We start from the raw sequence: 13,942 nt of genomic DNA on the forward strand, positions 1-13,942 counted from the left end.
TCACTGTTGCATTTTGTGAACGAAATAGGTCCCCATCCTTCCCCTACTCCCCAAACTGTTGAGAATCCAGAGCTTTTCCCCCACCCTGCTACGTGTAGCCTGGCTTTGTTTGTTTTGGTGCCTGCTACCACGAATATAGCAAACAAGTGAGATGTGTGCTGTGTGCTCTGGGCCAAAGAAAGTTTTAAATGGTCCCAGTTTATTGTACGCAGCCATGCAGCACGGTACATTTGGAAGGAACGCTGGGATCATGTATCAGAAATTACTGAAAACTAAATGATACTGGTAGTGGTTTACATTTGGTGCCTGGTTTGGGAAAGCATATACTCCAATATTCTAAAATACAGATCTCCTAGAGAACAATGAGTGCAAGTTAGGGAGCATCATGCTGCATTTATTGCTAAATGTATGTTTTAATTGCATTCAAACTAGAAAGTAAACCAAGATTGTACCTGCAAAAGAACTGGAATGGTGTCTGTTTCCCAGAGTGAGCGTACAAGCACTGGAGAGCAGCTTGCAGGACCAGAACTTCAGCCTGCTCTGGGTAATAGAGCCTCAGGAGAGGGAAGAGAAAACCCACTTTTTAAAATACAGCTCTACTGATCTTATTATTTCTTCTTATTAAATTGTGTTGTCAGTGAGACTCTCGGCATGTGATTGAACTGTTAAAAATCAAGATATTTAAGGATTATTTACTGTATTAAATCCTCTTACAAGGGGTGCGCTCTGTTGCCCTGTGAATAGTATAATGCCATGACTGGCGTAACGGGTCCTTTTCCTTTTCTTTGCTAGCACAAGGATGAATTTATGAAGGCAAATCCCGGGTACAAGTGGTGCCCAACAACAAACCAACCTGTGAAAACCAAGACATCCGCTGTTAGAAACAGGAAAAAGCTGCGGGCCTTGGCATCAGACTCTGCAAAAGATTTACCAAGCCAGAGGGAAGTGACAGAAAGTGAAGAAATGCCCCAGTTTAACTTGGGGATGGCAGGTGAGATTTCCACCCATGTTACTCAGACGCAGTGTCCTTGTTTTGTTGGAGGGTGGGTGCGGCATTGAAACGGAACTGTGACACCGCTTTGCCTTACTGCACATGGGACTGCCGTGCAAATACCTTTCCTGTCCCTAATTAAGCTGCCAGGCTCTGGTTAAACCTCTGCATAACAACTTTCTAAAATTTTCCTTCGTGCATGATTGCTGTCGGGTGTCGAGTCCAGATCTATGGCGGCATATCATAACCCACACTGCCTTTGGGGTCCAGATTTGGTTGATTTTTAATCCCAGCTTGTCTGTTAGAGATGTTCATTTTCTCATCAAAAAGGGAAATGCTGGTTGTGTGCATTCTGTTTCACTGTCACAGAGCGGTGTTCTGTCGTTAGGAATTTGCGTTTACGACAAGAGCTTATGGGTGTCTGTGAAGTTGGAGGTGTTGACATTCTTGTGGATGAATGTACAGGTGGAGCTAACCTTTATTTAACCTGTATTTAAATCAAGAGAAGCGTAATTTAATTTCAGTTACAATATGCTTTTTTCCCCATTATACCTTGAAGGGGCAGATTCGAACCTTTGAAACATTTAAAAATAATAATAATCTGTGAATAAGTGTAGGTGAAGTGCCTGAACTGGTGAAAGGCAGATCATCTCTCACTGATACTTACAAATAGAACTGTTCAACCGTGACCTGGAAATACAGAGACATTAATGTTAAATACTGTCAGCTTAAGAACATAACAGTCAAGGTAGAATATCATTTTTCCCCCACCATCCTTTTTTCTTTTTTTTTCCTTTTTGTGCTTTAAAGTTTCTAATTTTATAAATACTGATGTATTTGAAACATTGACATATCCTGCCCGGTTTATGACAGCTTATGTGGCAGATAGGACTTTTCTGCTTAGAGAGGTCATGGGCTGGAGGGTGGAAAATGCTTTTCTGGAACAGGTGTAAAAGGATAAAAAGGCTTGTAAGCCTTTTTGCTAGTATAGTGGTTGTGAAAATGCCAGTCATGAAATTCCTTCTGGCTATGAAGGAACTGGGAAATGTGATCAAAATAAAGTTTTTCATGATACCTAGTTATGATATATGGGAGACCCATTCTAAAAATCGCAGTCCCCTTCATCAGGCCTGCTTTTGCTCTCAGAGAGTGACATCTATGGTCCTTAAGGTTTATTGGCGTAACACGAAGAACAAGGAATAGGTCCTGATCCGCCAGTCTGCCGTTCCCCACTGCTCCTGCTGGGCTATCCCAGTGTAGAGTTTCTGAGTACAGAGAGATCTTGAATCAAAGTAGAGGACAGAGAATGTCAGAATTAATTAGAAACTAATCTTCTCCATTGTTTTATCTACAGAGCCATTCACTTCTGAAGACGGCCCTTTTGTGCTACATGTGATTTAATTGATTGATTGATTGATTGACTGATTTACTGCAGGCTGAGTCAGTGAGCGTAGTAATTGCCACGGTCTCACCCCAGCCCTAATGCCAATGAGTGCTGGCTACTGCTTAGGGATAACAACAGCTCCTGAAGTCACGGCAGCTCCTGACAGAGATGTTGGCACATCCAAATCACGACCAGCCTGCCACGCCAAAGGGATGAGCGTTTTGTCAGCTGTGTGCCAGTTCATGCTGAATCTGGTTTGTGGTGTTCTGCTCCCCTCAGCTTCCTGTGATAGTGCAACTCAACGCTGACTCTTCTATCCAGCACAACCTCTTTTAAAACCCAGGCTGTATACCAGCTGATGAGCTAAAAGGTAGCTGAACTACCTCAGAAACACTTTCACCTTTGACATGTCACTGGCTGTCTTGCACCTTCAAGGCATGTAGCTTCCTTAGGACAGGGATGATATGATTCCAGAATAATTCCAGGAAATTTGTTTTACTTGTTGGTAACTGTTCATCCTGTCTTGATTGCTTTTTGCATATTGCATTTCATTTTGTAAAATGGAATAGAGAGAGAGTAAGATCTTGCTTTCTTTTTTTAAAATCCCCCAGAGGCCAGATCTCTCCTCTATTTTGGCATTCCAACAGGAACCACTCCACCTTTAAGTTTCTCATGCTGACTTATCATTGTGTCAAGAACCTGAGGTGTGGCACCAGCACCGGGCTTCTGACCTGCAGACCTGCTGGTGGTGTCCTTGCTCGTCCAGCCCAGGAGTTGTAACTGAGCAGGTTTTCCTCATGACGTGGCTCACCTGTGATGCGTTGGGGCAGAAGGCAAAGCCCATTGCTGTTTGCAGGGGGGTGTTACTGGTGCAGCATCTGCCCTCGCAGCTGCAGAGCTAAGTGGGCAACAGCTTTCCCATATGAATGTGCAAGATTCCCAGTGCTTTCACATTTCTGCATCAGGAGAAAACCTTCTGGGCCAAAAAGCTTTCTAGTGAGGCAAAGAGTGGAAAAAACACACTTCCTAGAATAGCCAATATCCTGAGAGAGATGCAGTTTTTGTTTGTAGAGAGAAGCTTCATTCTGCTCCCAGGAGGAAGTTAGTTGAAACTGGTACCTGCTGGCCTTCTTTCTGCATAGTTCTTTCTCGGTTCTTTCTTTCCTCCGATGGAAAACCTGCCGTGATGGACAAGCCATCCTGCCGAGTTTCTAACCAGACCAACACTGACAGAGTATGTCATTCCCAAACAGTGAGATGCTTCCAAGCTTCATCAGTAGGAAAAGCTGTTGAGAAAGTCACGAATCATTTACCATTCTGCCACTCAAGTTCTTGACTATTTTCTCACTACTGTTGCTTTAACTGTGAATTGCTTTAAAACAGCACTTCAAGCTTGTAATTTTTCATACCAGTAAGTTCTTGGTGCCCTAAGAGAAACGTTGTGCTGAGACGGCCCTACAAACAGGTGGCAATGTTGGTATGTATGTGTTTTGTCTTCTCTTAGATGAAGTTACTGTGTCATTTGAAACCTTAGTGGAAGGATGTTTGGTTTTCTCAGGATCAGACATCTAAGTGCCAGCCCTCTGCTACAGCTGCAGCAGAAGTATTCAAGTTGCTTACGCACCAAAATAAACTTTCCCTTCCCACTTAGCTGTCATTTTTTTCTCCCTTCCTCTTAATTTTTATATTTAAATTAACAGTTTAAGTGTTTGCTTACTTGGGGAGACCCCCAGTGCTATGTTTGTCCTGTTACAATAAGCTACTTACTTGAAGGGCAGAGACCCCCGAGAAAACATTTAGAAGGGGGAAAGAATTTTAGAGCCATAAGCTGGATGTGCTTCAGCTGGCCAGAACAGAGGAGGGGGGAGGAGACCTGCAGGTAGCTGAAGGGAAGCACTTGAGAGCAGCTGGGAGACACCAGTGTGCTGTGGGGATAAGAAAGTGCTGCCCTGCAGTGTGTCAGGGCAAGTGTTTTCAGGAGCCCTCGAGAAGAGTTATTGCCCCTGAACAGCGCCCAGCTGGGCTGATGTGGTTTCCCTGCTGACCCTTCACGTACCAGCAAGACGAACTCCCCCTGGAAAAACTGGAGAGGAGAGCTGCAGGGATCGCTGGGACATGGGGGGTGGACCTGTGTGATGACACCAGGAGTTCTTGATTTGCTTAGGCTAGAAAAGCAAGTGGAAGAAGAGTGGGGTGAGTGCTGTAAATGCAGACGAGGGAAATAACGCTTTAGGGAGAACAGTTACTAAGCTGAAAGGTATGGGCACCAGAAAAAATGTGTACCGCCTGGCCCTGAGTGAATTTAAGCTGAAAACTACAAGAAGACTCATAATGGTTAGAAGATTTGGGTTCTGCAACGGCCTTCCAATGGGAATAAAGAAAGGAGAAAGCAACCAGCCAACCCCTTCTTGCTTAATACAGAGTTCAGTAAGTCTATGATGAGCCTGGAGGCCTCTTCCAATCTCTCCTTCCTCCGAAAGAACTGCCTCTTCAGGCATTGTCTTTCAAGATACGTGTTCCCTTTTCACTTTTTCATTGCTCGGATGTCCCTTGTTTGAAGGACTGAACTGTTTGCTGATCAAGTATTTTGATGGCAAAAAGTGCTCTGCTGACAGGATCACTTCACTTGTGGATCGTGCTTCGGGACTTGCTGAGCCTTCCCATTTTCTGTCTCTATTTCTTCCATCACTGCTTGTTACTAGATCCTACTCTTCTGACAGTGCCTTGTCTCTTTGTAGACACGTAATACCTTTTGTTCCTTTTTTTTTATTTAAAAGTAAAAGGTTTAAAAAACCAAACCAAACCAACAAAAACCTGTACACCTTCTACCTGTTCATCACAGCAGCGGTTTGAAGCCAGATGCTCTTTAGGCTGTGTTCTTAAGAGGATGAGCCGCTCTTCTGTCCTTGAGATAATGGATGAGCTTGGGTTCCTCACATGGCCTTCCTCTGCTGCTGTTCACCGCTGCTCTAAGAGGGTATGGAAGAACCTACTCGGTGTCTGTGAGCGTGAGGTGCTGTCTGAGGGAGCCCTTTTGGCAGCATCTCTGGTATTGAATTAAACAGCACCAGCGAGTGCTCCCGTGAACTGGACCTTGATCATCTGCAGTGCTAAATCATTTGGAGGTTTACAGTTACGGGTTTGGCCAATGTAATTTAAAAAGCTCAACAAATTCCCTGGCACCACTGAGGAGTGGGAAGGGCCCTGGGGATTTCCCAGGGGGCATTTTCAAGCAGCTACTCTGCACCCAAATTTTGCACAACAAAATGCCACCAAATGGACAAGAGTAACACCTTCAGGAATGTCAGGCACCACGAGTTGCAGTACTGAAGGGGTACACAAGTTCCTTCTGAGCCCACTTTGTTTGGGTGCCTTTTCTAAAGATGAGAAAAAAAATTTTCTGCCTTCCTCCCAGGAAAAAGAAGCTCAGGAAAAGGCAAATCCTCAAATCGTGAAGAAAAGTGGCCTTTTCCACGAAGTGGACCGAGTGGGAACAAAAACCAGGAAAAGCCATTCGGATTCAGTCGAGTTGCGGATTAACACTGTCCGAAGCTTTAGTTAGGTCAGTGTGGTAACTGAAGCGTGAGCTCTCTTCATTGCAGCCCAGTGAACTGCATCCAACACTCAAATAATCACAGTTAGTCAGAATTCCTGAAAATTACCGACCCCACTGGGCTGAGCCATGTTCTGGGTACCTGCTGCTTGTGTACCAAAGTAGTTCCTTTGACAACTTTCCTGGGTTACACTACCATAAACAGATTTAAATGACATTATTTACTCACTTTAAAAAAAAAAAAAAAAAAAAAGCACAATATTTACCCACTCAAGAGGTGGTGAAGAGGGTTACTTATATTTTGAGAGCACTTTGGAAGCAGCATTTAACGTTCTGTGTAGGTGTTCAGTCATCCTAAACAGAATTAGACTAGAAAGAATGATCTCTCTGCCCGCTTGGAGAGATTGCATATGGAGGAAGAGTAAACAATTTTCTAATATTGACAAATAATTGTGATAAACATACGATTTTTCCATTGTAGAGACAAGATGTTTAAACTGTTTGCATTCACTGTGAAGAAATTAAATGTATTGGAAGAATAATTAATGATTACAAATGCATTAAAACTTAGCAAGGCTCCACAGAATTACTTTTCCATTATCTAACTTCTCCGGGGTGTTAAGTGAATAAAAGCAGAGACATGTTTTTGTTTGTTGGTTTTGGGGTGTTGTTCCTCGCCCTCCCCCCCAACTAGGGCTGTATGCTTTAGTGTGGTATATTTTGGAGTAAATGGTGCCAGAACAAATACAAAGCTAATTCCCACCCCAAAGCATCAGGTTTTAGAATATCCCCAGAAGATTGAATCATTTGACATTTTTCTTCTCGTTTGAATTGTTGTTGTTTTCTTTCTGGTGTAAGGACTTGTGTGTGAGGTTTCTTTACTGGCTTTATTGTCCTTTTTTGTTTGTTTCCCTCGCAGAACAGACACATTTCCTGTATGAATCTGTGCAGCGAACAGAGCTGAAGTCACCAGTCTGACATTGATTTTTTTCCCTAATTTTAATGTATGCAGCTGATGTAATCCATGTGTACTGACTGAGGAAGGCAGAGGCTGCAGTGTACGTTCTCCTCACAAAGCTGGATTAACATATACTAGTTTGGTGCTTACAGTGTGTTTGCGCTGCTTCTTTCCCAGACTCATCCCAGAAGGGTTTGGGCTGGAAGGGGCCTCCAAGGCCACCCAGTGCCACCCGCTGCCCTGGGCAGGGACACCTCCCACCAGCCCAGTCGCTCCCAGCCCCGTCCAGCCTGGCCTGGAGCCCTGCCAGGCAGGGGCAGCCCCAGCCGCTCCGGGCAGCCTGTGCCAGCGCCTCGCCGCCCTCCCGGGAAGAGTTTCCTCCCCGCATCTCACGGGAGGGAAGCGCCCCGCAGCCCCCGGCCCCGCCGCTGTCCCGCAGGGCAAACGCCCCCGCAGCGGCCCCGGCCCCGCGCCCGGCGCCCCGCTCCGGTCGGAGCCGTTTCTGCCCGCGCTGCCGGTGCCGCCGGGAGCGCGGCCGCGCGGTTCCCTCGGCTCGGGGCCGGCGCCGTCGGGCCCCGGGGGGCCGCGGGAAGGGGCTGCCAGGCCGGGCGGCGGTGCCGCCGCGGGGGAACCCCCAGAGCGCCCGGCCCGGCCCCGGCCCGCCCGTGCCTTGGCCGAGCTGGGCTCTGCCCACGGGGCGGGGGGAGAGAGCCCGGGAAGGGGCAGTGTCCTCCTTCCCTCTCACGCCGCTTTCGCCGCTCCTGCTCCTTCCACCGGCCCCTCCTTGCCCTCCTCGGGGGGGGCCAGAGCGGCAGGACCCGGGCGACAGGGCCAGAGCCCCTTCCCGGAGGGGCCCGGGTGGCGAGCGGAGCGGGGCGGGGAGGTCGGGGCGAGGGGGCGGGGAGCCGCGGGGCCGCCGGCTGCGGCGCGGGGGAGAGGGGAGAGAGGAGAGGGGGCCGACTGCTCCCCGCTCCCGTGGGGAAACTAGTGCCGGGGACACGAGGGGAGGGGGGAAGCGCCGCTCTCCCGGGCTCCGCGGCGGCAGTGGCCCCCGCGAAAATCAAGTCCCGGAGCTGTCTGGGGATCGGGCGCACAGCAGCCCACCCACCCTCCGCGGCCCAACCCGGCCCCCGGCCGTTGCCCCTCCAGGCGTTTCCCGGGCCGGCCCGGGATAATCTACGGCGGGGCCGGGAAGAGGGGACGAGCGGGCGGGGAAGCGCCGCTGCCGCTAAAGCTCGTCACAGCGGAGCGCCGGGTCGGCACGACAGCGCCGGCGAAGCGCTGCCAGCGGGAGGGGAGAGCTTCGGCCGGCAAGTCGCGGCCGGACGGGATCGGGCCCCTCGCCGGCCCCGGGGAGGCCAGCGGCCGCCCGGCAGCAGTCGCCTCTCGCTCGGGGGCACCCGCGCCCGTCCCCGCCGCGCCCCCTGCAGAGCTCCGCCTTTTACGGCGGCGCCGGAGGGGGCAAGGAAAAGAGGGGGTTTGCGCGGGGTGCAGGGGCGAGAGCCCCTCCGCCCCGGGCACGGCGGGACCGGGGCGCGGCGGGAGCATCCCCGGCACCGGGCAGCCCTGGCGGCGGGTGTCCGTCCGCCCCGCAAACGCCCGGGGAGGGCAGGGTGGGCAGCAGCGGCAGCCCCGAGACCGCCCGCAGCCGTCCCGGGGCGGGCGAGCCCCGCCGGCGCTGCCCCGGGACGGGAAGGCGAGGACGGGCGGGTCCCCCCGCGGGAGCTCGGCCGCCGCCGGCCCCGCCGCCCCCCTCCCTCCCCCCGAGCGGCGGGGAGAGCCCGGCCGCCCGCCCAGAGCTCGGGTCTCCCGGGGGGCTCCGGGCCGCCCCTGGCAGCGGGGCTGGAGGAGCAGCGGGGCCCCGGGCGGGCTCAGGGAGAGCATCGCTCCGCTGCCGCCCCCGCCTCCCGCCCCTGCCGCTCCCGGGGCCGGTCCGCCCGCGGCAGAGCCGAGCCCGGCCGGCGGCTGGGGGCGCCGGGCGGGACGTGCCGGGCGCCGGGCGAGTCCCCGCCGGCTGCGGCTCCGCTGGGAGCGCGGGGGCGGGCGGGGCAGGGCGGGAGGGAGGAGACCGGCAGGGCGGGGGTTGGGCTGCGGGGGCTGGAGCGTTCCACAGCCACGACCCCCTGTCACTCCTCCGGCCGTTCGGCACCCGAGGCCCGTGCTCAGCCTCCGGCCCGGCAAGTCTCCCCCCGGGGGAGCGGGGACGGTCCCGCAGCTCCACCGCGGCGGGCGGCAGAAACCAGCGCCCCGCGCTCGGCACGGAGCCGCCGTCCTGCCCGGCACCGGAGCGCCCCGGGGCAGCACAGACAGCTACCGCGGCCCTCGCTCCGCACCCTGGAACGCAACAGCTCCGCTATTTCAGTCAGAACTGCTGACAGTGAGGGAGAGTTCAAATCCGTGACAGACAGAGGTGCCTCTCTCAAATCGTCCTTCGCCGGCACAGCCCGGCTCACGCACGGGCAGACCAGGCGCCAGCAGGGGCTCCCCGGGGGCCCGCTCTGTCCCGGGAACCGCGCTGCGCACCCCTCTCGCTCAGACGGACACGACCAGCGGCAGCACCGCGGGGGCCGGGGCGTCTCTGCGCGTTCGCCGCGGGGAAAGGAGGTTCGTCAGCGCCTGGGCTCTGCCCCAGCCGATGCTGAACCAGACCCGACGGGACCTCCTGGGCTGCAGCATCTCCCCCCGCAGCCAGGAGCAGGCGAGGCGCAGCGGCTCCCGGCCGGGCTCTCACGCAGAGAGTCGCGGCGAGCGGCTGCAGCCTCCCCCTGCCCCGCGGGGAGGAACTTGCCCAACTTTCGCAGTGTCGCAGCCCCGGGCTTCTTCCAAAGCGCCCCCACCCTCCTTCTGCCCTCGCAGTCATAACCCCTCCGTTACCCTTCCCTGCACTTTGAACAGCAAAACCCACAGCCCGCGCCTCTTCCACACCTAAGCCCCGCTCCCGCTCGGCCGACGGCTCCTCCTGCCCCGCGGGCACCAGCCCGCACCCCGGGCAGCGGAGTCCGGCACCGCCCGCCCGCCGGGAGCCCCGCGACGCCGCCGGGGCCGGGGCCGCCGCTCCCCAGCAGCCCCCAGCGAGCAGCCGGTGGCTCCGCCGCTCTCCGCCGCCCAGCCCGGCCGCCAGCCCAGCCCCGGGCCGGCCCCGCTCTCCCCAGCGGCGGCCCCCGCCGCGGCAGCGCCGCCCCGCCCCCGCCGGCCCTCCTCCAGAGCCATCAGCACCGCTGGCACCGCCCGTGACGTCAGCTGTAAATTCCAGACCCGACTGCCGAGCTGCAGGCATTCCAGTCACAGCCTTGTCAGGCTCATAAGCCTTCACGGGCTGTTTCACCGCCGTCCTCGGCTCCAAGATCCCTCCCAGCACTCCCGCCAGCACACCCTTTCTTCTTGAAGGCTGCCACAAAGGGAACCAAGGAAAAAATCACGTTCAAAAGCCCAACCTAAAGAGTGAGCAGTAAAAGCAAACCCCAGAACTGTTAAGATAATCGCTGTTCAGAGGACAAATTAATGTGCAAGGTGCCTCAGGCACCAACGGTTTGGCTCTTCCCACAACTACCAGGAGCAACCCCGAATGCAGGCAAAGCTCTCAAGGGCAGGGTAAACAGCTTGTTGTTCTTTGTTCTCCTCAGCCCCACTCACCCACTGGTTAGATACCCTTGTTAACTGAAACGGGACTTCAAGAGTTAACTGTTCATTCTCCTAATGGTAAATGCTAAAGGAATATTGTCATTTAAAAATTCTGCAAATATTCTTTACTTGAAATTTGTGGTTTACGTTAAATAGGTGTATGCTGATGATTGGCTAATTATCTGAAAGAGCTCCAGGCCATATTTATTACTTCCTTACCAAGCAGCCAGCAGACACCTCATATAAAATGAGAACAACAGAAAGCAGGTCAGGGAGTTTCATCTCCCGAACCAGGACTCTTTTTCTGGGAAGACATTCTGCTCTACAGGCAGAGGAAGAATGACGTGTTACACACAGATAATTACTGTTTGATCCCCAAACTGCACAAGTAAAATACAGTTGAATTATTGATGAAATGAGCCTTCAGGGTACATGAAAGCATAAAGTGTAAATATTTCCTGAACTGCCAGAAGTTCAGCCGTCTGACAAATATCAAAAAACATGGGGAAATGGGAGACTGAACCTCCCCCCCTTCTGTCTGCTCATAATGCAGCAAAAGAGAAACCACAAGATCAAGTTGATGTTCAGCTGCTCGGCCAACAGGAAGGGAAAGTGCCTGTCACAGAGCCCTGATAGCGTCACCTTGACAAAAGCTCCTCCACTGGGTGACACTGGGGTATCATCTCTAATCTGGTAAAGTCAGTCAGGAAGTGCTCTGAGAGATGCACGGCCAGATTGGAATGCATCCTGTCTGATAAAAAGGAAAATGAAATATGAAGACAACTCATTCATTTACAGCCCGAGCAAGGAAACCCACCAACTCACATTAAATGCTGGTAACACCAGCAAGGATACAGTCACAATTATAATCTCAGCTATAAACAAACATACTCTCATTCAACATTTCTTAGCGACGTACAATTACAAATAACATGTTATAATGACCCATGAGATTTCCAATCAACAGAATCGCTGTTAAGCTCCATCAGAGAGGCCACACAGAGTAACTCATTGTATCTTTCCATTTTGCATAGTTAAGACCAGAATGAACTACAACTGTTAAAAGAGAACAACAATCATTTATTAACATACAGCCAAATAATACCAGTCCAGTTTGGAAAACAGGGAGTACATTTATGTGACATTCTAACTATTTCTGAAGCAACAGGAAAAACCGGCCTCACCACAAGAATGGGACAGCTGTACACACATGGACATACAGAGCTGATTTTTTTTTTTAAACAGAACAGACTCTAATTCTGTGTTTAATTAAAAATACCTATTGATGTGCATAGGTATATGTGTGTGCATGCACACACCCACAGGGTAGATTTTTATCATCTCTATTGTGTAGCAGAAAATGGTGCTATTCACACCTGCCCCTGGTTTCCAATGAAACCCAAGGGTTCTCAGTACCTCTGAAAAGATGCTAAAGTCTCCAGGGAATTCAAGTTTGTGAGAAAAGATGAACCACTTACTTCCCTAAGCTTTCAACCTGTCCCAGGCAGGCTGAAAACCAGTAGCTCTGCGCTATCCCACAGGAGGGCTCTAACGGCTGGAAGGCTCACACGAGAACAGCACTGCCGCAGGAGCGGGATTCTGGCTCCGGTACTGAGGGAGCACGTTGCAGGGCTTTCCCTTGAGCTCGCTGCTGGATGCTGGGTGTCCCAGGAACACAATTCGTTGGCTTTGCAATACGCAGCACCAGGGACTCCACACGATACTGCACAACAGGTTGGATACAGTCACTGTAATTTCAGAAATGCAGAGTAAACACGGCTGTATCCAACTGTGCGAGTACACACTCACATTTCCTGAACTTAAAGTACGGACAACCAGTTTTCCAAAATAAACAGCCACGCTCTTGCTTTTAAGGTACATTTTCTATCACATACAGTGGAATTTTTCCATGTGTTTCCTCATCATTTAGCCCTAATAACTGAAAATCCAGTACTTCTAATTTTTACCTATGGAAAAATAAACACCCAACAGGCTGCAACAACATGTGCGGATGGCCATGCTGCAGTCAGGGAACAAGCGTTTACTAAACTGTATTTTTGTTGGACTTGCAGAACACTGAAGAAAACACAGTATAACATGCAGCTGGTGAGCATTTTCCCGGTCATCATTCCAGGAATGAGGCACTGCATTATTATTTCAACATCTGGGAAAACAGAGAAATGACACGGGAGCTGTGTCAGCTGGTAATTGTGCCTCCAAGCTTTTAACCGTGAGGAGTAACTAGAACGTGCTTTGCAGCAAGAGAACTAAGGGAAGAATCCAAGTTAGCCCAGTTCAAAAGTCTGCTGCTTTGCTCTGGGTATCGTGCTTTCTGCCTGAGGATGCCACAAGTAGTATAGGAAGCATAAACCCCCCAAAAGTTTAAGAACTGTCACCTTGTTCGAGACATCACAAAATGTTGCATGTGGAGGTAGCAACATGAGAAAAAGCCAGCCCTATTTATTTATTACTCAATGCTTTAGTAAGGCTTTAAAAGCACTGATAGCCAGGTATTCACTGTGTCCATTCACAATAAAAGCCAAAATAGCTGAAAATTACACACATGGGTGGCAAAGGACTGAAAATCCCAAAATATCAAAGAACAGCCCCAGGTAATCCTGATTCTGTTCTTTGTAAGCAACTCAATCACGGCTCAAAAGCCCTCTGCCTGACGCACTACACATTCAAGTATTGTACTGAATGGCTTCGGTCTAATTTCTTTAACTCTGACGTTATCAATGAACTCGGAGAATCAGCAGCTTTAACCAGACCCTGCTACCTCACAAACAGGTTGGGGTTTGAAAGTGTAGCTCTGCAGCAGCATGAGCTGCTGCTGCTGCTGCCTTGCACTAAGTTGTGTCCAGTGCTGAGCTCAGGTGTGGGATGAGGTGCTCAGGGACTGGATCTGGCAAGAGCGAGGGGTTTGGGTTGGTTTTGTTTTCTTTTTTCTAGTGTTGAGCAAGTTCTTCAGTCATCTGACTAATAATCCCTAGGTCTATGACCATCTCCCTCTTAGATTTGTTTAGTCTACTATGGAACAGTCATGATAGCTTAATAAAAGAAAAATCCACCTTTAAAAAAGGTCTTGTAAAACTTCATATGATATACAAAAATATGGAAAACAAAATATCTGAAATCTGTTCTTAGTGCTATTCCGTTTCACATCTTTTCCAGCTAAGGAGAAAAGAAGTATCTACATAAATGGCAGCGATGATTCTTCTGAGAGAAAAAAAATTGTTTGAGGTGACTGGGAATTGCTGCAACTGCTGTTGATGTGATCTGGAAAGTTTTAGTGGGAACAAAACCTGAGTGCACAGAAGGAAAGAGCAAAGAGCAGTCAGGACAGAACATGCAGCCTGTTTCTGTGCTCACCCCCACGCACGGCCATCTGAGAAAATGACAGGCAGGACAGGCTCTGCGGGCTGCAGCCGTGAC

This window comes from Leptosomus discolor, unplaced genomic scaffold (assembly GCF_034619465.1).
Source record: "Leptosomus discolor isolate bLepDis1 unplaced genomic scaffold, bLepDis1.hap2 HAP2_SCAFFOLD_48, whole genome shotgun sequence".
Taxonomy (NCBI): Eukaryota; Metazoa; Chordata; class Aves; order Leptosomiformes; family Leptosomidae; genus Leptosomus; species Leptosomus discolor.